Below are 27643 nucleotides of genomic sequence, written 5' to 3'. Positions count from 1 at the left end.
TCAGGTAGATACCCCACTAATTTCAACAGGCATTGGGATCAGGCCCTCTGCTTCAAACAGTAAACAAATAAAAAACCAGAAATACTACTACTGATATGCACATTAGCTGAACGCACAAGATGTATCCGAAAAATATAAATCCCTTTTTTAAAAAATCCCCGTTCATTCTATTTTCTTCCAAATGTGTTGTGTGATATGAGAGTTGCAGTGGGGATTCATCTTCCTTATTTAATGCTGGAAAAATATTTTCAGCAATAGAGAGAAAAAAAATTCATTAAAGTCATAGCAGAATGTTATGGTATTCTCCCTGTAACCTTTCTTTAAAGCCTCGTGTACTGATGCAAAAGTAATAGAATTAATGCTCCAATTCTATTTTAAGAATGTTTAGGGTGTTTTTCCCATAAATATTTTAATGTGCCTGTCTATGTTTTTTTCATTGAATCCAAAGTATGGGAATTTTACATTGCTGGAAATTGTAGCCTAGATTCTAACCTCAAAATCTGCCGTTTACAATCCTGCATTCTTCCAAAATTCTAAGCTCTTTCAAGAAAAGACCAATGGACATTGAACCTCTGAGGTTGGAGTCCCACCCAGCCCATCTGAAGAAGTTTCAATGTAAGCGCTATTTGCCAACTTCCTGCTGCAAATCAATTGTGCAGAAGACCATGAATTGGTTTTTTTTTTTTTGGGTTCTGATCATTTAAAACATTTCTGCACATTCAGGAACAGCCAGGGATTTCTAGAATCCAATCCACAATGGCTCCACCCTCCATTCTTTTGCCCCTCTTTCCTACTGCAAGGACTGCCCTGCTGATCCTCAGCCCTGGCTCTTCCCAACATCTACTTCCTCCCTCCTGCTCCTCTGCTAACGCCTCTATGCGGATGATTCACAGATCTACCTCTCTGCTCCAGACCGGTCTCCTTCCGTCCAAACTACAATCTAAGTCTGTTTCTCTGACATCTCCCCAGGGATGCCTAGTCATCAGCTAAGCTTTCCCGCCTTTCTTGATCACTGTAGACAACACCACTTTGCTGCCCATCACTCAGGCCTGTAACCTGGGCGTCATCTACATCTTAGACCTCTCCTTAGGTCCTCACCTTCCGGCTATGTCTGAATCTTGCAGATTCATTCTGCGTAACATCTCTAAGGTACACCCTTCTTCTCCAGCCACACAGCAGGAGCGCTCATCATCTCACATCTCGATTACGGCAGCCAGGGCCAGCTCCAGCTTTTCTGCCACCCCAAGCGGCAAAAAACCAAAAAAAGAAGACAAGCGGTGGCACTTCGGCGGCAGCTAAATCGCGCCACTTCTTTGGCCGCAGTTTGGTGGCGGGTCCTCCCACTCTTCCTCTTCGGCGGCAATTCGGGGGAAGAGAGGGAATGAGGGACCCGCCACCGAATTGCCGCTGAAGATCCGGACGTGCCGCCCCTTTGAATTGGCCGCCCCAAGCACCTGCTTCCTACGCTGGTGCCTGGAGTCGGACCTGACGGCAACATCCTTCTCTCTGCCCTGGACAAATGCAGCCTGGCCCCTCTCATATCCACTCAGTCTGTCGCTTTGCCCATATTGCTCCTCTCTTTGCATCCCTTCACTGTCTCTCCCTTTTCTATAGCATCAAACATACGGTACGCGTCTTCCCTTTTGACGCTGGTCACGGTCTATCCCCACCAGACAGATCATCTCTCATTTGCTATCGAGATGTCAGCTCCTACCTCCAATTGGCTCATGATGCCAGCCTCCGTCGTCAACATGTTAACTTGGAAAACAAACCCATGATGCTCCTCGTGTTTGAGAAGAGCATCCCCATACGCTACCTCGTTATCCTCCTTCAAACTCTCCTCTGCCGTGATGCCCAGAAAAAAACTGACACTGGTTCAGGTGCCAGGGTGCTGAGGCCGCTGCCAATCATGCGGACTAATACTGTCTCATTGTTTCCTTGTAATCCCCCTTTGTAATCTCTTGTTTTATGCTTAGATTGTAAACTCATTGGGGCACAGACCATCTTTTTGTTCAGTCTTTGTACAGCACCTAGCACAGTGGGTCTGGTCCATGACTGGGGCTCCAAAGCACTGCATTAGTACAAAAAATAATAGTTACTCACTGCAGCTAATTCAACCCTAATCTAGGAGAACCTGTCACAGCCACAAACTGTGGATGTAAGTGTTTAGGCAAAGCAGCAGGGCACTAAGATATCGACCGCTGCATATCCCCACAGAGCCCATGAAGACTTTATGCCAGATTACCACTTCCCCTACAGCCCCAGGAACAGTTCTGCAGTGAGCCTGGCGCGTTAAGCAGCTGTTGTCCCTTCCTTGCTGCCACTGCGCAGCAGGTCCCCTGCTGGAGAATCCGCCTAAGTGTGATTGCAGTCCTTTGACTTTTATAAGATAATGTTTGGCCCCCAGGCTGTAATGGCTGGGCATCACTGCTCTGTCTAATCATGTCTGAATGACACTCTGGCTACATGAACTCACCTGCTGACCATCCAAAATCACAGCATGCACTGTGACTCTCTTCTGTCTCAGGGCTCAATCCTGCAACACGGCTTCAACTCCCACGAACTTCAATAGGCACTGAGGACGCTCACCCTTGGAGGAACCACTCTGCACCTTGCAGGATCAAGGTCAGTGTCCAGAAGGCATAAAAGGGGCAGGAGTTTTTTGTTGTCTTCCCCTGCGCCTCTGTCACCTACGATACAGAGTGTACCATGTGACCTCCTCTGTGCCCAATCCACAGAGGGTGCAAGTCTGGAACATCTCCCAGTTAGGCTAGTACTTTAGTACAAGCTGTAGAGACTGGTGCTTTTACTCCTGGAAGTGCCTCGGGTTGGCCAAGATGGCAGTCATCCCACATTCCCCGAGGAAGAGGACATGATCAAACCCAAACAGAACTGTAGGAAAAACTCTAGCCATTATTTCAAATATGACTCATCCGCTTTCCAGTTTAAAAAGCACATGCCGATATATATCTTGGATTTCCCTTGCTGCCTTCACAGTCAATAACTTCCCTTCATAAGGCTTATTTTATTTTTTCCAAACAGACATTAAATCTCAAGGTGTAAGTTGGGAACAGATGGTGTGGGATGCCAGGCTGTCAACTTCCCTTAACAAACCACAGGGCTTGTGTGCCCAACTCACCCCTCACGGCGGCACAGATCCTTTCATGTCATCTCTGCGAGTGGAAAGCCACTTGTATGATCTAACGCAATCATAGGGATAGAGAAGAGTTGAAACCAGCTGTGAGTGCACTGATGGGGTGCCAATTCCTATTATAGTCTTTATTTACTCATAAATCATTACATAACTCATTTACATCACTCATTTTTAAAGTGGTACAGGAGTTTGTAGCATGGCTCAGTGTTCATGTCACACTCCCCATTAGTACCCGGCCTGGGCGGGGAAGCGAACGAACGATCCAGCCAGCGGACCAAATTCAGCGATGAATCCTGCTCACATGCCAACTGAGGCATGTTGCGCATACATTAAAAAGCAGCAGAGCTGCCCAGTCACATGATTATATTGTTCCAAATTGGCACTTGGGAAATCGCTGGCAAATTCCCTGCCAGCCGCTCCCTCCTCCCGTCAGCTGCTGGGTGTGCTGTCAAGACAGCATGTTTGATGACCGGGGAGCCATACAATGGTGGGTTGCTCAACGGCTCCCCATGCAGCTGCGTAAACAGAAGCAATATGTTGGCAGGCTCTGGAGAGCTCCCTCCAATTCTCTTAAGCCCAGAGGGAAGGTGGTTGCAACAATGTGCCTCAAGCATGCAGAGTAGATCAAGGGAAGGAGACAGGAGGGGTCCAGTGATTTCCTCCTATGCCTAGTCTATCCATTATGGGAGAAGTCTATGGAGTACATAAACAGAAATAAAATGTATAATGAATGCCCAGCAAAGAACTCCTGGAGGCACTTTTATTATTTTAGACACCGTCGTGTGGCTTTCTCTAGCTTTTCAGCATACTTAGAAAACTTACCCATAAAAACAAACAGTGCAGGGGTGCACAGGACTCCAGCACAAAATGCCCATTACTGACCTCCTTCTGTATACTCTACATCTAACTAAGAACCCCCGTCCCCCCCCGCCCATTCTGCAATGAACGACATCTCTGTGCAGAGCCTCACTGACGTCAATGGAACTCTGCCCTTGCAGAGTTGGTACTCATTGCACCAGCCAGCGTCCGCCACCTATTCAAAAGCACACCTTGTAACCTGCAATGGAGCTTGGACAAAACAGTAAGACTGGGGTTGGGAACAGACCAAAATTCCATTGCGATTTAAGGCATGTGATGATGAATGAGTGGCAGGGCACGTAGCCAGGTTGCACAAGGCGCAAAAAAAAGGTTCAGGGTTCCGTCAGTCTTTAACTGCCTTGCAGGATGAGGTTCTAAAGCAGTGGTGTCTAAACACATGCCTAACTTCGACCATGAGAGCAGACCTGCTGGGCCAGATTCACCATTGTTCTGCGCCTTGTGCAGCCGTTTACCCCTGTGAAAAATGGGTATAAATCGACTAGCATGTAGCATTCACTTAGCACTGAAGAAAGTGACCATGCAATGTGCAGGTCAAGGAATCTGGCCCATTGACTTCAAGAGAATTCATTTGATTACTGTTACGTATGCATTTGAGCGCTTTGGGGCCTGCAGTTAAATAATTTCTATAGAGGCCTAGACACTCTGAATATAGAAATGAAGTGTTAATTTGTTCTCAAGTGATTTGTCTGTGCCATTTCCCCCTCTGCTACTTCCTGCACAGTCAGTGATACACACGTAGGCTTCTTGTAAGTTTTGCCATCAGAAGAGCAATGCATTGCTTTTATAGATACAATCAATACTGCAATCCTTGAAAATAAAATTAAGCGAAATGATAGTCCTAACCCGAGTTCCTATTACGGCCAGGCAGTTAAATTAAGCTGTGAAAAAAATCACATGTTCTAAATAACTCTTGAAGTTCCATCCCTCATGTTTGTTTACACGTCTGCAAAATTAACAGCAAATGCTTTGGCAGAAATTCAGCGGCGACATGCTCACTCCTCCAATTTAAAGGTGGAATTAAATGCTTTTATTTAAAGGTAACAAACAAAATTATTTGAGCTCCTAAATCATTGAGGTAAGAGGACGCTGGGGAAGAATACTGTTGAGCCAACAAAGAACTCTGCTGGTAGCGTGGTATGACACGCATCATAATCTCTCTAGTCCTTGACAATAGAAAAAGTGGGCCCTTGAGCATCTGCTGCCCTTTGTCAATATGACATACTGATTGCTTGTGACAGGTGACTAAGGAAGGAAGAGGGGAAGAAAGTCAAGGGCAAACATCTTTTGCTGAATCTTGCTGATTGCAGTGTAAACGCTTTCTGAAATATTATGCCATCGTTTTGCAGGACTCAAGGAAAGTGATAGCATCTGCAAAGTCAGGACCAACTGAACTTTTCTGGGTGATGAACAACCTGGTTAATTAGGGCTGTTTACATACTTTGATAAATCCAAGCATTTTGGGAGTGGTTCCATCTCGGGTCTCCTTGAATTTGTCAACTTGGTTTCAAGCTTGGGGAGGGCACATAGAGTTTATTAGTTGCATATGTCCCATTATGACGATGGATGAAGATTAGGTGTCTACGTAGATTCTTTTATACCAATCCACTGCCTTTAATGACAATGACCATGATGTGTTGACCTCCCATGTGAAAAAAAGTTAAAATAGTGCAGGCGGATATAGGCAAATCATTGTATATCTTCAACAGCAATATCTTTATCTTAAGTTAAGTTCTGCCCCAGGTCTAGCACTAAGGAGGAAAATTGTTGGGAGAAATGTAATGGATTTATTGATGCCAAGAAACATTTATTTAAAAAAATCAGCAAGCTAGAATTTACAGAGATGTGTTACAATGAGTCATACATGTAAAATGGGAGATTTTCAAAATAATTTAAGATTTGCAAGTTTTCCTACTGGCTCATGTTGCTTTTGCTTGAACAGCACCATAAAGCAGGCAGCGCCAATATGCAGGTTCACACTATGTTTATATACAAGCACTTCATAGGGAATGCACTGTGTGAAACCGCAGATAATTTTTTAGCAGAAATACGGACTCGCTGCAATAATTCACCTAAAGTAAAATGCCCAAATTCACCTGGCTGTTTTTCTCTGTGGTACCATCAGAGCACTTTTGAGGATTTAGGAAATTCCCTGGAGTGGCTGAATATCTGCAGATTTAGGGAAACTTTAGGTAAAATAAGAATGACGCAGAGATAAAAAAGAATAATTAATTGAAATCTGACTTAGAGGTACATTTTCAGGGGGAACAGAAGGCTCAGGGGATTAATAATGGGCCACAGAGCTTTTTACTTCTAGCTCATCACTACTGATCCAGATCAGAGTGGCTGTTACCAAACATTGTTGCTATCTGCTTACAATGGTTACCCATCAACCTTGCGGGAAGTTTTACAAGAGGCCACGGTAAGATGATCAAAGAGACTGACTTCCCTCTCAACAAGAAGAGCAGGGATGAAACACATTGGTTGGAGACTGAAGGGAAGCTTGTACTGTTGCTTTGCATATTTTATCTGTTCTGCAGATGGACAAAGGACTTCCATCTCCGGGACTGTCCGCATGACCTCTTACCTAAGCACTAAATTCACTTTAGCACTACAGAACTTATCCTGAGCAAGTGAGCTTCATTTACATAACAGTGTGCTGCAAAGCCAGCAAGGCTGAGGCTATGTCTACACTACCACAATACGTCGACCTAAGTTACGCAATTCCAGCTACACGAATAATATAGCAGGAGTTGACGTGACTCAGGTCAACTTACTGCGGGGTCTACCTTACTCCTCTCATTCCCAGTGGAGTACCAGGGTTGACCGGAGAGCGCTCTGCCATCGATTTAGCGGGTCTTCACTAGGCCCGCTAAATCGACTCCCTGTGCATCGATCACTGGAGCGTCGATCCCACGGTAGTGTTGACATAGCCCAAGGGATTGAAACCTCAGCTTTAATGCGTGCCACAAGGCCCAGCCATCACTGTGAGACAACAGTTAGTTTAGCAAAGGGAGAAGCAGATACGGCCTGCTGCACCCCTTCTATCATAGGTGAGATTTTCATCATGAAGTCCCTCTGAGGGCTCAGCACTGATTCACCTCCCAATACATAATACATAATTCCCTCTGCATAAGGTATGCGTGGTCCCAGGTACGTGGCTTCGGTACATAACCCCATGTGATGTGGATATCTGCCAGGCAACTTTCACTAGCAGGAACAGAAGTTTTCTGGACCGCTTGATATGAACTTCTGAAGAGGAGGAGACATTTTCAGGGAACTATCAATGGCCCTTTAATGCCTGAAAAGCAATTTTGGACTAGTAACGAAACGTCCTCTGAAAGCTGTCTCAGCCATTCTGCAGATCAATAGTGTCTTCTTCCAGTCATCATTCAGCGAGCCTTTTTATTACTGCATATTCGTTTGCCTTTGTTTGTCCATCCTCTACAGCTTTTCAGTGTTTTATCAATAAAATCTTAATGAGGTGCATTATTCAGAGGTCACTTTTAACCATTTGCTTGTCAAATCTCTGGTTAACCTGGATTGCTCTGGGAGAATTGGACTCAATGCATTATCACTGCACTAACATTAGGTAAGGGTCCATCATACGACAATGTTATCAATAAAGGATGAACCAGTTGTAGTTATTTTGCCTTCCAGGCCACAGTTCTGTACTTCAGTGTTTGTGGTTTTGTGTTGCTGTAGCTTTCCAGTACCTTAGCAACCACTTAAGAGTAGTTATTCTCAGCTCTCAGCAATTACCAGAAAAAAAATCAAATTCAATCTGTTTCCACCCAAAGGAGAAAACGAATTGAAGGAGCTGACAGAAACCTTCACTCACGCAACACTGATTGCCGCCATCTCTAACTGTGCTTCAGAAACCAAACTCATGCAAGTGCCACAGAGTAAACAAACTGGCTGCCAGGTAAGAAAACTGATTGCCTGTCACTCAGAGCACTTAGTCACCAGTTGATCAAATGGAAACATGGAAGTCACTTTTTGACATTCAGATGAGATTTCATTTGTCCTCTAACACTTCCAGATCAACTGAGGAGGGGAAGCAGTATTCTGACAGACAATCAGAGGAGAATGAATTTTATTATAAGGTTTGCTGTCCAGGCAAATTAATGGCCTAGCTCTAAATTTTGGTTTCTAACAAAGGCTATAGATAGAGCTGTGCAAACCCTTCCAATTACAATTCAAAACTGACTTGGTACATATTGTTATTACAGGTTTCAGAGTGGTAGCCGTATTAGTCTGAATCAGCAAAAACAACGAGGAGTCCTTGTGGCACCTTAGAGACTAACAAATTTAATTGGGTATAAGCTTTCGTGGGTTAGAGCCCACTTCATCAGATGCATGAAGTGAAAAATACAGGAGCAAGTATAAATACATGAAAGGATGGGGGTTGCTTTACCAAGTCTGAGGTCAGTCTAACAAGATAAATCAATTAACAGCAGGATATCAAGGGAGGAAAAATAATTTTTGAAGTGGTAAGAGAGTGGCCCATTACAGACAGTTGACAAGAAGGTGTGAGTAACAGTAGGGAGAAATTAGTAATGGGGAAATTAAGTTTAGGTTTTGTAATGACCCAACCACTCCCAGTCTTTATTCAGGCCTAATCTGATGGTATCCAGTTTGCATATTAATTCCAGTTCTGCAGTTTCACATTGGAGCTTGTTTTTGAAGTTTTTTTGTTGAAGAACTGTCACTTTGAGGTCTGTTATTGAGTGACCAGAGAGATTGAACTGTTCTCCTACTGGTTTTTGAATGTTATGATTCCTGATGTCAGATTTGTGTCCATTTATTATTTTGCGTAGAGACTCTCCAGTTTGGCCAATGTACATGGCAGAGAGGCATTGCTGGCACATGATGGCATATATCACATTGGTAAATGTGCAGGTGAACGAGCCCCTGATGGTGTGGCTGATGTGGTTAGGTCCTATGATGTTGTCCCTTAAATAGATATGTGGACAGAGTAGGCACCGGGTTGAAGCAGGGTTTGGTTCATGGGTTGGTGTTTTCGTTGTGTTGTGTGTAGTTGCTGGTGAGTATTTGTTTCAGGTTGGGGGGCTGTCTGTAAGCGAGGACTGGCCTGTCTCCCAAGATCTGTGAGAGTGAGGGATCGTCCTTCAGGATAGGTTGTAGATCCTTGATGATGCGCTGGAGAGGTTTTAGTTTGGGGCTGTAGGTGACGGCTAGAGCCGTTCAGTTACTTTCTTTGTTGGGCCTGTCTTGTAGTAGGTGACTTCTCAGTACCCTTCTGGCTCTGTCAGTCTGTTTCTTCACTTCACCAGGTGGGTATTGCAGTTTTAAGAACGCTTGATAGTGATTCTGTAGGTGTTTGTCTCTGTCTGAGGGATCGGAGCAAATGCGGTTGTATCGTAGAACTTGGCTGTAGACAATGGATCATGTGATGTGGTCTGGATGAAAGCTGGAGGCATGTAGGTAAGTATAGCGATAGTAGGTTTCCAGTAAAGGGAGGTGTTTATGTGACCATCGCTTATTAGCACTGTAGTGTCTAGGAAGTGGACCTCTTGTGTCGACCGGTCACATTTATCTCATTAGACTGACCTCACACTTGGTAAAGCAACCCCCATCCTTTCATGTATTTATACCTGCTCCTGTATTTTTCACTTCATGCATCTGATGAAGTGGGCTCTAGCCCATGAAAGCTTATGCCCAAATAAATTTGTTAGTCTCTAAGGTGCCAGAAGGACGCCTCATTGTTTTTATTATTATTACAGTAGCACCTAGTGGCCCTAATTGTGGTAGGCACTGCAAAAACAGTGTCTGCCTTAAAGAGCTTATAGTCAAAACAGACAAGAGAGATAAAGGGTGGGAGAAAGGAAGTATTATTACCCCACATTTTACAGATGGGAGAATTGAGGCCCAGGCATTAAGTGACTTTCCCACAGGAAATCTTTAGCAGAGCTGGAAACCAAATGCAGGTCTCCCAAGAACCAGTCCAGCAGTTTAACCACAAAACCATCCTTCCTCCCAATTAACAAATATAGGTTTGCTATATGGGTGTGAGTGTACAAGTCTTGAAGTCTGCATATGGGTGTGAATGTAAATAGACATGTCTTACCTGTCAAGGGGACGGAAAGGTAAGGTAGCAGCACAAAAAAGCAACTAGCAGGAATAGATAAGAAAACTAGCCTCCACCCTTCCAGTTAACTGCTTTTCCTCCTTCCCCTTCACCACCTCTTTGTATAAAATAAATTATCTATTCACCAATGTAATGCACATGCAATTTACTCCAATTACACAACTATTTACATCGCTACTGAATTTGACTGCACCATCTGCACAAAGGTAAACTGCAGTCTAAAAACGGTCGTTAGAAGAAAGTGAAATAAAATGCAAGCGACTGAAGTTGTGAGGATTAGTTTAAGAGGTTACAAGAAGAGGTTAAAGTGGCTGAAAAAACCATCCTGGGTAATTCTGGAGATTGCCAGCAAGAACTTCCCTTGAGAGCAGTATATGTAATTTTAAAAGAAAGAATTTGACTTTGTTTATTCATGCAAATATTAAACCCTTCTGGCATCTTAACAAAAAGTAGCAACTATTTTTAGAAGTAGATACTATTTCCCTATGGCTGTGGTGCAACAGAGACATGTTACGAGAGAATACAGGTTAAGAAAGGGCACCCTAAAGGACTATAAAAACTTACTGTGCGGTACTAGGATGCATTATAATCCCCAACAGAGTAACTTCCAATGCATTTCTTAGCCACAATATGGGATGACAGGTTTGCACTGGCTTAAAATTTTCCTCAGATATGTGATTTAAACAACACTCAGGGCTGGTCTACACTTAGTCCGGACTTCGGACTAAGGTACGCAAATTCAGCTACGTTAATAACGTAGCTGAATTCGAAGTACCTTACTCCGGACTTACCGCGGTCCAGACGCGGCCGGAAGTCTCCCCCCGTCGATGCCGCGTACTCCTCTCGGCGAGCTGGAGTACCGGCGTCGATTGTGAGCACTTCCGGGATCGATCCCAGAACATCGATGGCGTGCCTCCGGACCAGCCGGTAAGTGAAGACTAGGCCTTAGTGAATGAGTCTGTGTGTGAGGGGGGGCGGGATGTAGGTATATCCATCTCCAGTCATTTAATCAGTGAGAGCTATTTGTAAAAAAGAAGAGTAATTGTTATTGGTTGTCAAATTAAGCAATTTCACTCAGACTAGGACAGAAATAAATAAACCCATGTTAGTTTTAGTGTGGTCAGATTTCCACTTGTACCCAGATGATTCATCAGTGTTGTAGGATTACAGCACACGCTTGGCCGACAGAAGAAGAAAAACAAGGATTGCATAAAGCATATTCCGGGACGTTAGCACTATTTTAACTCATGATGGGATTGATACCATGGTCTCTGGCAAAACACCCACAGGCATCAGTGAGCGTGTAATCTGGATAAGGACTGTAGGATCAGTCACAGACTGATCTGTATGCAGACTGTGATAAGTGGTGATTTTATGACAAAGCTGAAACTTAGAGGGATACATTAGACAAGTCCCAATTATTGGTGACATGGTACAACTAATCTCCTCTGTAACATGTTGAAAACTTTATCCTAGAGTAACACATGAAGGACTGCTGGGTTTATTTATATATGCTAGGAACGGTATCAGGTCAAAAATTCTCAGGTCTCAGATTCTCAAAGAACATTTACTTAGTTTACAAGAACACCTTAGAAAATTCTCTCAAATTAGACAATGAATACACATTAGTCAGTTTCAGTGTTGTTTTTAGTCCATTTTTAGTAAATGTCACTTTCAGGTTCTCAAGCACTGGCACATTTCTACCACTAGCAATGCTTGGGTTGGAAGTCACAACAGAAGGTTTATTTGGAAATGTTTCTATTGGTCTAAGAATAGGTAAAATGTGGGAGTTTTTCTACATTTTAAGCAAATTTAACCCACCAGCACAGTATATTAAATACTGCATTGGAAGATCTCTTCTCCATAAAAATGGGTATTCTGTAACAGTTTAAAATAATATTCTAACTACATACCTATTTCAACAAAGGAAAAACTACGAGCAAGATAAACAGATGAGTCAAACACTAAAGAGGAAAAATTTAAATATATTCAAAATAAACTAACAATTTTCTACAATCATGTACTATCAATTTTTTTTTCTTTTTTTAAAGGCAACAACTTGAGCAGAATGAAATCTCTGCCAGATTCCAAAGTGAGTTTTAAACAAAAGCCGGTACCAGTATTCTAAAACAGAAAATACATTTGAGAAGAGATACATGGCAGCTACTGAGATGCTGAGTCTGGGAACAGAAAAGCATGGATCATGCTCCATTTCTCTGAGTTCTAGTTTGGGCACTGGGGCAGATAGGAGGGTTTGCATTTGACCTGATTGCAAACAAATACAGTCTTAGCCCGATTTGCCAACATGCAGCACCCAGAATTCCAGCTGATGTCCCTGGGAGCTTGTAACAGAGCGCACTCCGCTCCTGCTCCCTGGTACCACAGAAACCTGCTCCACCGGCCAGTTAGGTAGCAATTTTGTGTCATTTATTTAGGTTCCTCCACCAACACTTTTACAGTTCTGTGAGGAAGTACAATTTAAAGTGCCCCTTGTCTCGTCAGCCCTCTCCCCAGGGCCCAGGAGTAGAAGAGGTCTCCCTTCCTGAAGAGCCCTCTGAATTTGAACTCAGCTAGACCTACCCACTATCTTCCACCCACACTTCTTTCCTGTGCCTTTTGATCAGTCCTCAGAAGATGGGCTAATTAATCATCTAGCACCCCTTAGCCTGCCAGCTTGATTAGATAATTACATCCCTATCCCCAAACAGGCCACTCTGTGGGACCTAATTAGTACCAGAGTGATCAGCGTGCTGCCTCGCCTGCTAACTCCAAGCACTCTGCCGCTGAGCTGACAGTGCTCAAACACCTGTAAAGCAATTAGACCCTAACATTGGATCTCAATGCAAGGGTTAATTTCAAACAGCACTGACCAAGAGCACTACCTGCAGTGCCGAGTACAGATAGGTTGGGATCTCTAGGCATAATACAAATAGTAAATCAATCAATCTATAAAACTTGCGTTAGTAAAGATAGAGTTCACTTCTGAACGGGCCAATACCAAGTGTGTGAAAGGCTCTGTACATTTCTCTCAGAACAAATCAGACTCTGAAACACTGAGACTGGAGTACTTATATGCAATTTGATGCTACACAGCGCGGAAGAGCTGGGAGGTGTTGAGATAAAAATCTCTCTGTGACAAAGGGAATCTTATTTGTTTTGCTGTGACATCAATAAGGGCTTGTCTACACTCAGGGCCGTCCCTAGCTATTCTGGGGCCTTACACAGCCCCCTCCCCCCCGTGGGCTATAGTGCAATCCTGACGTACACTCTCAGAAAGAGGCAATTAACCTAGCCAGTCATCGATGATTTACATCAAGGGACTGACTGGATTGCTAGCATGTGGTTTATTATTTAGATTTATCCTACCCTACATAAAAGAATGCCTCTGTGGAGCTTTGGGAGACCTTGATAAACTCTTACATCTATAAACGCAACCAAACAAAAAGAGACTCAGGTATTTATCCATAAATACTACTATGGTGGCAGCAACATGAACGTAACAAATATGGACTAATCTCCACCTCCCACTTGGCCACAGAACAACAGACGGATGGAAGTCCTTCAGAATTAAGTGGCTTTCAAATTGTACAAAAACCAACAGACAACTTTCTGGATAAATCTGGGTTTTGAAATAATTTATTTTTACATTTTTAAATGCTAGTTGTCGGTTACAAAAATAAAATGTAGCCAGTGCCTCTTTACAACACATACCATCACATTTTGCATTTTTTTTCATAATCTTCTATATTTACTTTTGTCATCAATCAGGATGTGGGAAACCACACCACCGACAGATTCTCTGGACAGAAGCAGAGATGTAAGTGTGGTGAATTATTTTCCCTTCTCTTGTCTTTCTCCATCATTTGTAACGGGGAGAAAGAGAAAAAGGGCCTTTGATACTGGCAAGCTCTAAAGGAAAAAAATAAAACCCGAATGAAAGTGTTTGGGGATGGGTTGCCTTGTTTTTTAAATTAAAAAAAAAAAAGTTTCATTTTCAGGTGCCGAAAGTAGAACAATTTTCAGGTTTTCAATGTAAGACTGAACATTGTCAATGAAAAGGGAAATCTTTTTTGCAGAGAAATTTCCATTTCTGTGGAGCAGCCATTTTCCATCAGTCCCCTTCCCTCCCCGTCAAAAAAACCACTGACAGAAATTTTTATACAGGGCTTATTTAAGAAGGGGCGGAATAAAGGACCAGCATCAGAGAGTTTGTGCAAGAAAAAGAATAATCCGTGAACATACAGTGTTAGATAAGAAATTTGTTGTTTGAAGAATTTGCAGCTAAAACATTCGGTGCTCCTACACTGACAAGGTATATGCATTATCCAGCGCAGTAGGATACGTTTCATTACGTGGCACTTTGTTGAGGTTAGAATTGCAGGTGTTTTGAAGAGGAAAAAACTTACTACAATGGAGCTGTAGATTAGGCCCACTCTTTGTTGGAAGGCATGACAGCAACTACATAACACCACTTGACTGATGAGAGATAGCCGCTCCTCAGTAGCAGCCAATGAGATCATCTGGATTAAAATGTCTCCCGTGAATATCAAGCGGATACGTGACACATACAGAGTAACGGCTGTCTCACGGCAGTAATTTTTCCTGAAGAGCAGAATGCAGCGGTATTACATGACACATTTGGGATAAGGATTGTTGTGAAGCGTTTTGAGATCCCGAGCGGAAAAGCATTATATCCATGCAATGTACTATTATGATGATGTATAGCTAAATCACAAAAGAATTTAAGACGGTGGTGCCCAAATTTTTCCTGTCATGCCCCCTCCTTACCAATAATGGAATCTGTCCGCGTGTCCCCGTCCATTACAGCACAGCACAGGCTTCCTCAGCAGAGGAGCTCGGGCTGAAGGCAGATCTGGGGGCAGAATTGGGGATGGAGGAGTAGCTGGGACTAGAGGCGGAGCTGGCCCGGGGGCAGAGAGGGAATGAGGGCAGAGCTGGGCTGGGGCCGGGAGCAGGAGGTGGAGTGGAGCTGCGGCTGGGGCGGAAGCTAGCCAGGGGGAGGGCAAGGGCTTGATAGCGCTCCATCCCCATGCCCCCTCCCCGCAGTGGGGGCTGGCCTAGGCCCTTCCATGTACCCCCAAATATTCCTCCACACTTTCTAGGGGGGCGTGCCCCACAGTTTGGGGACCACCGATTTAAGAAAACATTAGAATAACAGAACTGGTCTACAATGTGGATTTAGCCGCTTGTCAGTCTGCATCACTTGGAAATGTGGGTCCCTCTTTTTTTTTTTTCTCTCTCTCCACGTGTGGATGGCTGTGCAACCATTGCCTCTTTTACTAGGAAAAAACTACAACCTTGAAAGCGAATATTGCTGCCGCTGTATTTCTGGTCCCTTTCACTGTGCTTTTCTTTAAATGAGGCAGTTCTACTGCTGAGAAGATTTTCAGAATGAAAAACACTCCAGGCACAGACAGGTTGTATACTAAAGTATACTAACTCTATTTAACTTTACCTGCCACGTCCACAGGTTCAACCGATCGCGGCTCCCACTGGCCGCAGTTCGCCATCCCAGGCCAATGGAGGCTGCGGGAAGCAGCGCGGGCCGAGGGATGTGCTGGCCGCCACTTCCTGCAGCCTCCATTGGCCTGGGACGGTGAACCACGGCCAGTGAGAGCCACGATCAGTCGAACCTGCGGACGCGGCAGGTAAACAAACCGGCCCGGCCCGCCAGGGTCCTTACCCTGGCGAGCCGCATGCCAAAGGTTACCGATCCTTGTGTAGACGCTATCTACGCCAATGGGAGGAGTTCTCCCATCACTGTAGTTAATCCACCTCCGTGAGAGGTGGCAGCTAGGTTGATGGAAGAATTCTTCCAAAACCTAGCACGATCTACACCAGGGGTTAGGTCAGTTTAACTACATCGTCCATTTTTCACATGCCTCAGCCACATAGCTGGGTCGACCAGCCATGAGTAAGGTAAAGCCTGCACATTAGACACCTAGGCAGGGAACCAGCTGCAAGACACGAACAACTTTAATACAGGGAACAGAGTTAAATTTTCCAAAGCACCTAAGTGACACAGTAGCCTAAGTCCGATTAAAGTCAACAGGGCTTTGACATAGAACTTACTCCACACTATACAGACTGTGCCAATACAGTTACGCTCCTACAGAAGGAGTTTCTCTCAGGATAGGGACGCCACTTCCCCAAACGACAGTAGGGGCTTGTCTACACTATGGGGACTATAGCGGCATAGCTACAGCCCTGCAGCTATGCTACTGTAAACCAGTAGTGTGGATACACACTACAGTGATTGAAGGGCTTCTTCCACCATGTTAGTACCTCCACCTCCCTGAGGGACAGTAGCTAGATTGACAGAATAATGCTTCCATGGACCTAGCCACGTCTACACTGGGGGTTTAGGTCGGCATAGCTCTGGTGTGCCAGAGTGTGGATGTTTTACACCCTGAGTGCTGTAGCTATGTCAACCTAATTTTTCAGTGCAGACCAGGCCTAGCTATGCTGACAGAAGCAGTCTTCTCTTGGCATAGTTGCAGCCATACTGGGGGTATCGCTGGCACAGTTATATTGACTAGAGGGTGTTGGTTTTTTTCCACACACCAACAGACACAGCTATGCCAACAAAGTTGTGGCATAGCTTTGCCTAGCTTTAAGCACCTATGTCAGTTAGTGGCTTTGCAAAATTAAATTCTGTGTCTTTTTTCACTGTTGCACTCGCCTCTGCCCCCCCCGCCCCTCAAATTGTGCTAATTATGACAAAACGGCTGAGAAACTTGTCTCTTCCTGCATCATTAGTCCTTGTATTCCCAGATTTGTCTTTCTGATGTTGAAGAATAATAATAATTTTTCATTTTATTACAGCACACTAAAAGCATTTCATCTAACAACTTTATTAAAGAAACTGTGTCTCCTATGTGTTTCTAAATGATAAAAGGCTGCATTAATTGTGGAGTCTCTCTGCTTTAGGTTTCATAAAGATTTTAGGGGGAAATTTTCAAAGGCACAAAGGGCAGCTAGGCAGCATACTCCTACTTGAAGTCAATAGATGTTGGGTGTCTAAGGAAGAGATTTGCGAGGGCACAAATCGGTGTTAAAGAACTTACAACAGATGATCTCAGTCACTGAAGTATGGAAGAGTTCCATGACATGAGCAATTACAAAATTGGGCTCAGCAAATAAACAGGGCCCTGATCCTGCAAACACTTCGGCCTGCAATTATGTGCATGCCCTGATGTCAAAAGGACTATCCTTTGGTAGTCAAGTGAAGTGTGAGTATTTGCAGAAATGGGACCTACTTGAGCTAAAAATATCACATCAAAGCAAACAAACCATACATTTTAAAAACCCCATAAACCACTCTGTTTTCTGGACTAATTCTAAACATGACAAATTTCAAAATGACAGATCATGTGATTTTTAAGAAGTTTAGAACAAACTGAGTAAAGAGAATAATACATCTTAAACAGAATTCCTACGGCATCGCTTAACTGGGAAATGAAGATGTTATTGCATAAACCTAGTAAATATTCATTCTTACAGGGGATGAGAAATATATTTCCAGTGCAGATAAAATGGCTTGAAAAAAAAAACAGTTACTTCAATACTTTTCTTGCCTCATTATTGTCTTCAAAGAAGAAGGAACTACATAACATGTTAGCTATCTGACTGATGCTAAACATGACGCAAGCCAAATTTTATCAAACAATGGTGAAGCTAAATGTCAACATCAAACAGCTGTTCCTCATTATGCCTTAAAAATCTTCCTATTTTTCCCTGCATTGCTACACTGTCAGGATGGAATATGTGCTGCTTGCTAGAAATGGAGTCTAATTATTCAGCCATGCTTCTTGTCCTACACGTACATATGATCCTCAGGTCAGCACGGACCCTTGTCTATGTTATATAGTGAGGCCACAGGGTCCATATTCCTAGGACACCTAGATAAATATTAAATTAGGACATTAATCTTATTTCTGCTGCTTGCAATTTACAAAATTGACATTAATCCAACTTGCCATGAAGTGGAATGACCAGGTGAAATGTATTATTTGCCCAGTCGTTATTTTAATTTTGATGTTAATTCCCAATAAATATATTTAAACGTTGTTAAATATTATAGACCTGATCTTGAAGTTCCTATACCGGTAAAACTCTCGCTGGAGTATTTGGTCTACATAAGGGAGGTACAATCAGTGCACTAGAACCTATGCAAATCAGCTCAAACACCAGTAAGTGAAAAACAAACACCCACCTTCAGTATCGCTTAGGGTAATGCCATGGCAGCAAAACTTGGGGGCTGTATTACATAATGACTCAATGGCTGTTAATCTAATTGTCAACCTGCCAGTATTTCCAATCAAGGAACTTATGATGACAAATAGCCTATGTCTAAGCCTTGAAAATGTTTTAGCGAATTAAAGCGGCAAAGGCCTGGGCGCTTCACTTAAAGAAAGGAGAAAACATATCTATACATCTATTAGAAGAACTGGGTTAAAACAGATGATGTTTGAATTATTGAATGACACATCTACAGCTAACTCGTCGTCTATATGAGAAAAAAATCGTAACAGATGGGAAAATCTGCATTTTGACTGGCAGCATTTCCTCCAAACTGTCACGTTGTGGGTTGCCCTCCACATCACAGGTTGGGTACTGCCCCACTTCTAACCCCATGGATTTCAGGACATTGATAAAAGAGATGTTCAGTATCTCGCAGGATCAGTTTCTTTGGCAAACAGACATTCTTGGTGAAACACTGGCCATAGAGGGTGTTTTGCCTTTAACATCACTAGAGTCTGGATTTTATGTTCCCTCTTTACAATAGCTAACACATATATAATGGTCGGTGACTGAATTAAAGAGTTCCCGGGCAGGACCTTGTTCATTCTTTCACTTTTCTTGGTAAGTGAATATTCCCAAACGACGGGATCATTGTTCATACTCACGGTGTAGTAAGCCCAGAAGCTTTAAGGTGGAGCTGTGAAATCCAGTTTTAGAAATGAGAGCACAAGACCGCTCTGGTGAGCTAAATACAGCAGGTAAGTACAAAAGTCATTTGTACAACCTAGAGGCTTTGGTAAGGCAAGAGGCGATGACGTTACAAATACTAGTGATCCTATCTCAGCATCTCTGTAGAAGCGGCTGCTGGAGTTGAAATAGCATGGAAACCATTTTCTCTTCAGACTTCTGGAGAGTTTCCAGCAGAACTAACAAAGTCCCCAATGGCGTTATCTAGCATGTCTTCTCTCTCATCCAGGCAAAGGCAGGCTATGTCTACCTACAAATTATTTTGGTATAATTTACGTCACTCAGGGGTGTGAATGATCCACACCCTTGCACAACGTAGTTACGCCGACATAAGCACTGATGTGGACAGTGCTATGTTAGTGGAAGAGCTTCTGCTGCCGACATAGCTACCGCCTCTCGTGGAAGCAGGAGTTATTAAGCTGACGGAAGAGTCTTCTCCCACCGGCTTAGACTGTCTTCACCAGAAGCGCTACAGTGGCGCAGCTGAATTGGTGCATCAGTGCCACTGTAGATGATGTAGTGAAGATATAGCTGTCGAGAATGCTAAGCATTTTTAAAGACTCCAGTCCAACGTCTTCTCTCTGTTACACCCGTACAAATCTGGAGCAGCTCTGAAGAAGTCAGCGGAGTTACTCCCGATTTACGCTGGTACAAATGAGAGCAGTGTGGCATGGTGCCTTCCCATGAAAGTTTTCATGAATGACGTGTGAATGCAGTACCATATTGTTTGCCTCTAACAAGAGTCCTGTGTCACAGCACCCTGAACTATGGACTTAACTGGCAGTTACTAGCACAAGGGTGTGTGCAAACTGCACCTTTTGTACTAGCAGGGGTTGCTAAGCCGCAGAAGGATTCACTTGTGAGGTTATATTAACATCCTCCAGAAGCTGAAACTTGCACAGACGGCGATTGCCATCTTAAGTGGAACATACTAACACTGTACTCCAGGATCTGCCCTGCTTGCCGGCTGGGGACAATTTAAAGCCCTGAAGAGCTGGGATCTGCCAGGTTGCATAATCCGCCTCCTTGCCCCTGCAATACCATCAGTGATGAAGCTGGAGAGAGCTGCCAGCAGGGTGCTTTCCATGAGGACCCCTTCACTTTGGATTTCATTCCCCTGCCTGGTCTGAAATAGCCAAATCTACCGACCCTTTTGGGCACATTGCAAAGCCCGTCTGTTTTCACAGGCTTTTCAAGAGGGTGGAAATATAGGAGAAGATGGGTTGGGTCTGATGCGGAACGAGCTTAATTTTTGTGGGTTAAGAATCCCTGGATAATGTTAAGGGATAAGGCCAATTAGGGGGCTGTTATTACAATAAGGCCTCGAGGCCTTAATCAAGATCAGAGCCCCATCAAGCGAGGTGCTGTACAAATACTTAGGCCAGGTGTACGCTTAGAAATTTTGCCTGCATAGCTATACCAGCAAACCCTTCCAGTGTAACCATGCTGGCGTAACAGCGCTCCTGCTGGTGTAGTTTAGTGCAGTTTGGTGAGCAAAACGAGCTATACAGGCACAAACACTTTTATGCTGGTATAGCTGAATCTACTCTAGGGTTTTTGCCAGCATATCTATGGTGAGGAAAAACAATCACACCCCTCAGTGACATAGACATTAGATGTAGACCAGGACACAAAGAGAGAGAGAGCCTCTGCCCACAAAAGCTCACAATTTAAATAAACAAGACAAACACAGGGTGAGAGAAAGGAATATTGTTACCCTTATTCTGCAGGTGGAGCGCAGACGCGCAGAGAGATTGAGTGACTTGCCCAAGGTCACACAGGAGCTTTGTGGCAGAACTGAAAAGTAAACCCCCATCTCCCTGAGTCTGCCCCAAGATCATCCTTCCTCTCTGGACTGTGCTGTATAATATTGGATAGTGATTTGAAGTGATGGCAGGGGCCCTAATGCTTTAGATACGTGCCTTTTGTTTTAGAAATTAGAATAAATAGATAAACGTATGAAGTTATGTGACAGTAAGTAAACACTAAGAATGAAGAGGGAGATAATCAGCTTCTTAGAAAACAGTGAATCATTGGCAAAACACTCTTCCTCTTTAGAGTTTTATGGGGGAAATTTAGCCTTCCTAGAAATAATAGTACAAGAGCATTTATAGTAGTAATGGCAGTGGGTTCGTCACAGGCTCCTCATCTTGCGAATAACAGCAAAACACAAAACATTGTACCCCACATAAACAACAAACCAACCAACATCTATTAGCTTCAGTCCCTATTGTCAGATTGCCTTGGGCAAGCCATCCAAAAAGTTTGTACGCTGAGTTCAAACTGATCCAACCAAAGAGAAATTCACGAAGATATTTGAATCCTCCTCCAGCAACTTTTTTTTTTTTTTAAAAAGGATTTTGTAATAAAAACAAAAATGTCTTGGACTGCCTCCATCCGTCCAAGGGAGACAGGGATGTTGCCCCTTTAAAAACTGCCACATTCCCAGCACTGCCAGGGACATCAGCAACCAGGGCTAAGTACATCACAGTTCCAGCCTGCCCAGCCCTCACTTGGAATGGATTGTCCTCTTAAAAGGGGGATGCACACCATGAGAGGTGATAGCAGCTGGAATTGGGAGCCGCTGTTCCATCCTGGCCTAATTCTTACTAGCTAAGACTCTGAGGATGGTGTCCTGATAAGAGGCCCTCCCTTCTGTCACCCCAAATGAGATCCCATAATGTCTGCCTTCGGCTATAGTCCAGTTGGGACAAGTTCTGATGTACACCTCCACCAACTCGTTATGAAATCCCTGACCACAGTAGAGGAGGGGAGCCACCACAGCAAGCAGCCATGTCAACACACAAAAGTGATGAACCTTCTGATCCACCTCAGTACTTCCTGGCCAATGTGACGACTAGGGGATATTCCTGCTAGTCCATGTTCAGGATTTGGCATTTGGATTAAGATTGGAGGGTTAGATATTATTCCCATGGCCCTGACCTATCACTGACTACTGAACTTTGCTCCTGTTGGAAAGAGGGACTTGTTTTGATGGTTTATCCTCAGAGATGGACTAGGCCTCAAAGCTTCTGCATCTTTCCAGGAGGTTACGGGCTTTTCTTTCAGACAGAGAGTCTGACAGCTGCGATCCATGCCTTTGTCACCTTTAGACTGGGCTGCTACCATGTGCTCTAGATGGGGCTACACCTTAAGGGCTAGATTTTTAGAAGTGTGCACTCTTCACTTCCCCCTCCAATAGCTCCCCCTCTTAGGCACTTAAGTGAAGGGACTGGCTGTTCAGAAATGCTTGGCAAGCAGTGTCTCTCAGGAGGTGCTGGATGCTGAACACTTTTGCAAATCTGACCCTCAATCCATTTGAAGTTGGTGGTGAAAGCAGCAGTATCCTGTCTGTGCATATGACACCAGAGCTCCAGGAGTGCCACTGGCTGCCAAGTGACTTCCAGGTGGAGTTCAAGATGCTGGTTTTGAGATTAGTAGATGCGCTGGAGGTCCCTTGGTATGAAGAACAAGGAGCTGCTGGCAGGGTGATCTCCACGAGAGCCTTTCGCTATTGGAATCAATTCTCCATCCTGGCCCCAAATTCCCTGAACTGACCTTTGGGGAATGCTGAAAAGCCTGTCTTCTGCAGCAGATATCTGGGGAGGGGTGAGGTGGCAGTAGGGTGACATTGCTTCAGGAAATTAGAAGGGTCAGAAAGTTTTGGAACGTTATATGGGGATTGTGCATATCGGAGAGTGTGCAGCTGCGTTTCATTTAGGAGCAAGGTTTGTTTTTTTTTCAATTGATGGCAATGGTGCCTAGAATTTGGAACAGGTATTCTTGTGTGTTTAAATTTTAAAGTATAAATCCAAATATAATTACAAAATTATTTCCGCTACCTGGTTAACAAAATCTACTGTGACATACACTATATATGTTCCTGTACAATACAGATTTTTACCAACAACTGCAATGCATAGTTTATTCAAGTTTAGTTTCGGGTAGGATTAATATGGCCTTTAGGCATATGCAACCATTTTAACAACTCACAGAATTAGGGATGAATTTTAACTCTGATGTAGCCTGTGGTTACTACTACACACCACCTCTTCACGCAGAAGCATCTAGTGTCTTGATATTATTGTTGGTTTGCATCATGTTTGGGAAGAAGTACGGGCAGGAGATCCAGCACTGAACAGATCCTTCCATCCTTGCCAACCATGGGGAAGGTCTGTATAAAGCTCTATGCGGGGCGGGATTTAGGGGCAGGTAACTGAGGCAACCGCTTGGGCACCAGGCTCAGAGTGCTGTTTTTGAGGTTAGCAACAAAAGGGAAAATGTAAAGTTGGAAGTAAAGCGTTTCAGCTTTTCCGCATGTGTATTCATGAATATAATGAATAAATACAGATTTACAGATCCTAGTGTGCCAATTTATCATCTTATATGACAGGGATAAATCATGCATGCAAATCGTGCATTAACATGACGAAATGGGCTACAAATGCAATAAAAAATAAGGTATTCAAAAGTTTAACAAATGGAGCGGGCACTGAAGACACTCCTCGCCATAAGCACCGACTCCTTGGGTGCTTCGGGGCTGGAGCACCCACGGGCTCCCCGCTCCAGTTCACCTCCGCTCCGCCTCCTCCCCTGAGCACACCACGGCTCCGCTTCTCCCCCCCTTCCTCCCAGCACTTCCCGCCACGAAACAGGTGATTCGCAGCAGCAAGCGCTGGGAGGGAAGGGGGAAGAATGGGAACGTGGCACGCTCGGGGAAGAGGGGATTTGGGGAAGGGGTCCAATAGAGGGCAGGGAAGGGACGGGGTTGGGGCAGCGACTTTGGGGAAGGGGGTTGGCATGGGGGCAAGAGGGGGTGGGACAAGGTGGAGGCGGGGCAAGGCCAGGGGTGAGCACCCACTGGCGCCTGGAAAAGTTGGTGGCCTATGCTCCTCGCCTGGGGTGCCACTCGGTCTAGGGCCGGCCCTGGCTCTATGGAGACTATTCCAGTTATTGGGCTGGCTGCTGGAAATAGCTTCTGCAGATCAACTCTGCACCTACTACATTGCCTGGAGGCCTATAGAGAATGATTCCATGTCCTATCCCCCTACAGCAGCCCAGTGCCCCACATGGTTACTTGGCACTGAGCAGAGGGTTTGGCTCAAATACAATCTCATTGAGTCTCTACACAGATTCACTGGTTCCCAATAACTGCAGCCAGTGTTGGGCAAGAGAAAAAGACCTGGGAAATTATTTCAGTGAGTTGACAACAAATCTGTACATTTGTTCTCCTTTGTCTCTGTTAAAGTAGAGCCTACTGACAGGGAAAGCATTCGGATAAAGACTCATCTCATTCTTATTTGCAAACCTATTATACTGACTGATGAAGTCAATTATGCTTATTCTAATTGAGTCGATCGAATCTGGGTCTGTACCCATAATATATTTGCTAACAAGGTTTTTTGTCCTGATTATAATCATTAAAATGTCAGTGCACTTTAAGCACTTGTGTGCTCTTTTTATTTCAGAAAGTTGCAGTATTTAATATGCGCAAAGATGAAACAAACTGTTCCATAAAATGCTACTTGGGTAGCTCATTTTTTCAGAGCTTCATTAACTCAACAGTTTTGAGCAAAATTAGGACCTATTAGATGTATCTACAGGGTTTAAATTAATGATTTATATTAGCATTTTAATCACAGAGCAACATTATATACTTAGGGCCATAAACTGCCCTTGATCTGTGGCTAAATTTCTGTTGATATCAGTGGGAACTGTGTCCACAGACAGAGAAGTGTACATAGCTCTAAAAAAAGAATACTAATACTTTGGCTAAGTAAATTTCTGCTTTATCAGATGAGATAGTTCTGCCCGGTACTCAGAAGGATTAAGTCTAGCGCAGTGGTTCCCAAACTGGGGTTCGCAAAATGTTACAGGGGGTTCTCAGGAAAAAATTCCCTAATGGCGGACAGAGATGTCCACAGAAACCCCTGACAGCACGGGGCCAGCAGCCCAGAGCCCCTGGACTTCCAAGAGCTAAGCAGATCAAAGCAAGCATATCTATCACACTGAGGAGATTTAAACTTCAAGACTCCTTATAAAAAATGGAAAGGGGGGGGGGGATTTTTTTTGCTGTTTTTAAAATTAAATAGGCAGCTAGCATTGTTTTTAAAATTATTATGAAGAACAACTTTAAGCTTTGTTGTAACATGCGTTGTTTACCTGGACTGCTCAACACCTGAATGCTTGTATAGGAGGAACTCTTTGAGTTGGCTTCTTAAATATCTTCATGCTGTTTCACATCTGATACTCCTTGATGAAACATATGAGCCTTGTCTTGTAACAGGCTTATTCAAAGTGATACAAGCTACGAAAGTGAGATCTTGGAAGACTGTTGCCGTTTTCATAATGTAATAAAAATACTGTAATGATAAATAATAATTAATATTGTGTAATAAGCATGTGATAAAAACAAATTTTATATTTCCACTGCTTTTATAATTTATACTCAGGTAAAGGAGAAAATCCCTGGAAATATTCATTTTTAGGAGGGGGTTCGCGAGACTTGACATTTTTGTGAAAGGGGTTCACAGGTTGTTAAAGTTTGGGAACCACTGGTCTAGCGAGTAGCAACATGGACTCCTTTATGTGCAAATTATCCAGAATCGAGGAAATGGCATCTTTTGGTGAATCAACAAGCACTAAAATGCCAAAAATTCTTTACAGAACTGAATGACTATTGCCAACTTGTTTTGTTAAGGAAAGGTAATTTCTGCTTTAGTAGAAAGTCTATTCCTCAACTAGTACATCAGGCAGATTTTCAATAGACAGGCTGAAGCCAGTATAAGACTTTCAGCAATTAACAGAGCCTTCCATACTAACTGTCGTTTAGAAAAGCCAAGGAATAATAGTGATTTTGTCAGCTAATCACTTTAAAAAAAGAGAGAGACAGAGAAAGAGAAGGCACTTAGAGAAATGCTGGAAGGACGGTTTGGCACACACTGTCACTGGAGTATTGGGCAAACGGATACTGTATTGTATAATCACCATTGATCAGGACAAAAAGGGAATTGCAGATACATCACTATTCTCTAAGGCTCCCACGGTTTTGATGTGAATGAATATAATAAAGGGAAGGTGTTTTATTGAGAGATGCAGAAGTCTGGGAATAAAACAGACAGAATACTTTTGTTATCTTTAAGCCTGATATGCCTTTCAGGAAAAGTGTTGATTAAAAAGGATGTTGTCCGTACAAAGATAGCCTGACATATTATTTTAGTGAATACGTTATGTACGACTCACAGGTACGGCACACTCTGAATGCTACAGAATTCAGTAGGGATTTTAGGAAGACTGCTACCTATATTTACCTTACCCCTTCTGTATCACTTGGCATCCATTTGATATCATGAGACAAGCTGCGACTTTCAAAAGACCCTAAGGAAGTCAGGCAACCATCTCCTGTAGGATTTCACTGAATTGATGAATTTAGACTCCTTTGAACTTCCCAGCCATGGCGCCACCCTCCCTCTGATTTAGAGAAGTGGTTGTAGGAAAAGGAGATGGGACTGTAAAAACCATGTATTGAAAGTACTGTACACCAAGCGTGTGCTTATTATACAAGAGTGTTTGAAAAAAGCATGTTTTTTAGTAGGGATTTTCAAAAGTGCCGAAGGGCTGCATTCAAGGTACTTCAGCATATACCACTTTAAAGCCAACGGGACCGCTAGCTTGTTAAAAGTTAGACAGGTGTTTAAGTACTTCGCTTAACTGAGGCCTGAGTTGCTAGACTGTTAAACTGGGGCTGTGTTCAACCACAGAAATGGCTGCATTTCAGTAATTACTGAAGTGATCCTTGTATAATCACTATCAACCTCTTCACGTGGATGGTGCAAGGCTCAGCTAGTTAACATCTGTAAAGTGCTTTAAGATCCACGGATGATAGATGCTAAGGAAGTAGGGTTGCCAACCCACCAGGATTGTCCTGGAGTCTCTAGGAATTAAAGATTAATCTTTAGTTAAGGATTATGTCATGCGATGAAACCTCCTGAAATACATCCAACCAAAATACATCCAACCAAAACTGGCGACCCTATAAGGAAGCCTGCTTGAAAGGCATAAGAATTTTTCAGCTAGACTGAAAATAGAGGGCTTTTTCAAAGTGGAATAAATTCAGTCTTCAAAAGTCTGGCTGCCTGTCTAGCAAAGACTATAAAAAAAGATAGCTGGTTTTGTAGTACTTCACACCGCTCATTTCATACCATCAGCCATCAACAGGCATTTGCAGGGAATTTAAAGCATGGTGGAGAAAGCAGGTCTTGCTGTCCTCAGGCCAATTTGTCAGCAACGACCAGCTGACAGTATGGCGGTAGTGGGTACTTGGGTAGTGGGTTCCACATGGCAAATCTCTTTGGCGATGAAAGCAACGGACGTTCCTTTAGCAGCAGATTTCAGTTTATTAATCCCCCTCAAAATTAACTCTGTTTAGAGAACACGTGGCTGCTGAACACATATCAATGTTTTAGCTGAAAGGAATGTACACTAACATT

General features: G+C 43.6%; 1 protein-coding gene across 1 annotated transcript in view; it reads right to left on the bottom strand.

Annotated features, from left to right (window-relative positions):
* PLCB1 (phospholipase C beta 1) overlaps positions 1 to 27643 on the bottom strand; it is a gene marked incomplete in the record, with an annotated part of 630990 nt that overhangs the window by 527691 nt on the left and 75656 nt on the right.

The sequence above is a fragment of the Trachemys scripta genome, chromosome 3 (genome assembly GCF_013100865.1).
Source record: "Trachemys scripta elegans isolate TJP31775 chromosome 3, CAS_Tse_1.0, whole genome shotgun sequence".
NCBI classification, from domain to species: Eukaryota; Metazoa; Chordata; order Testudines; family Emydidae; genus Trachemys; species Trachemys scripta.
This window is presented reverse-complemented; position numbering and strand designations above follow the sequence as displayed.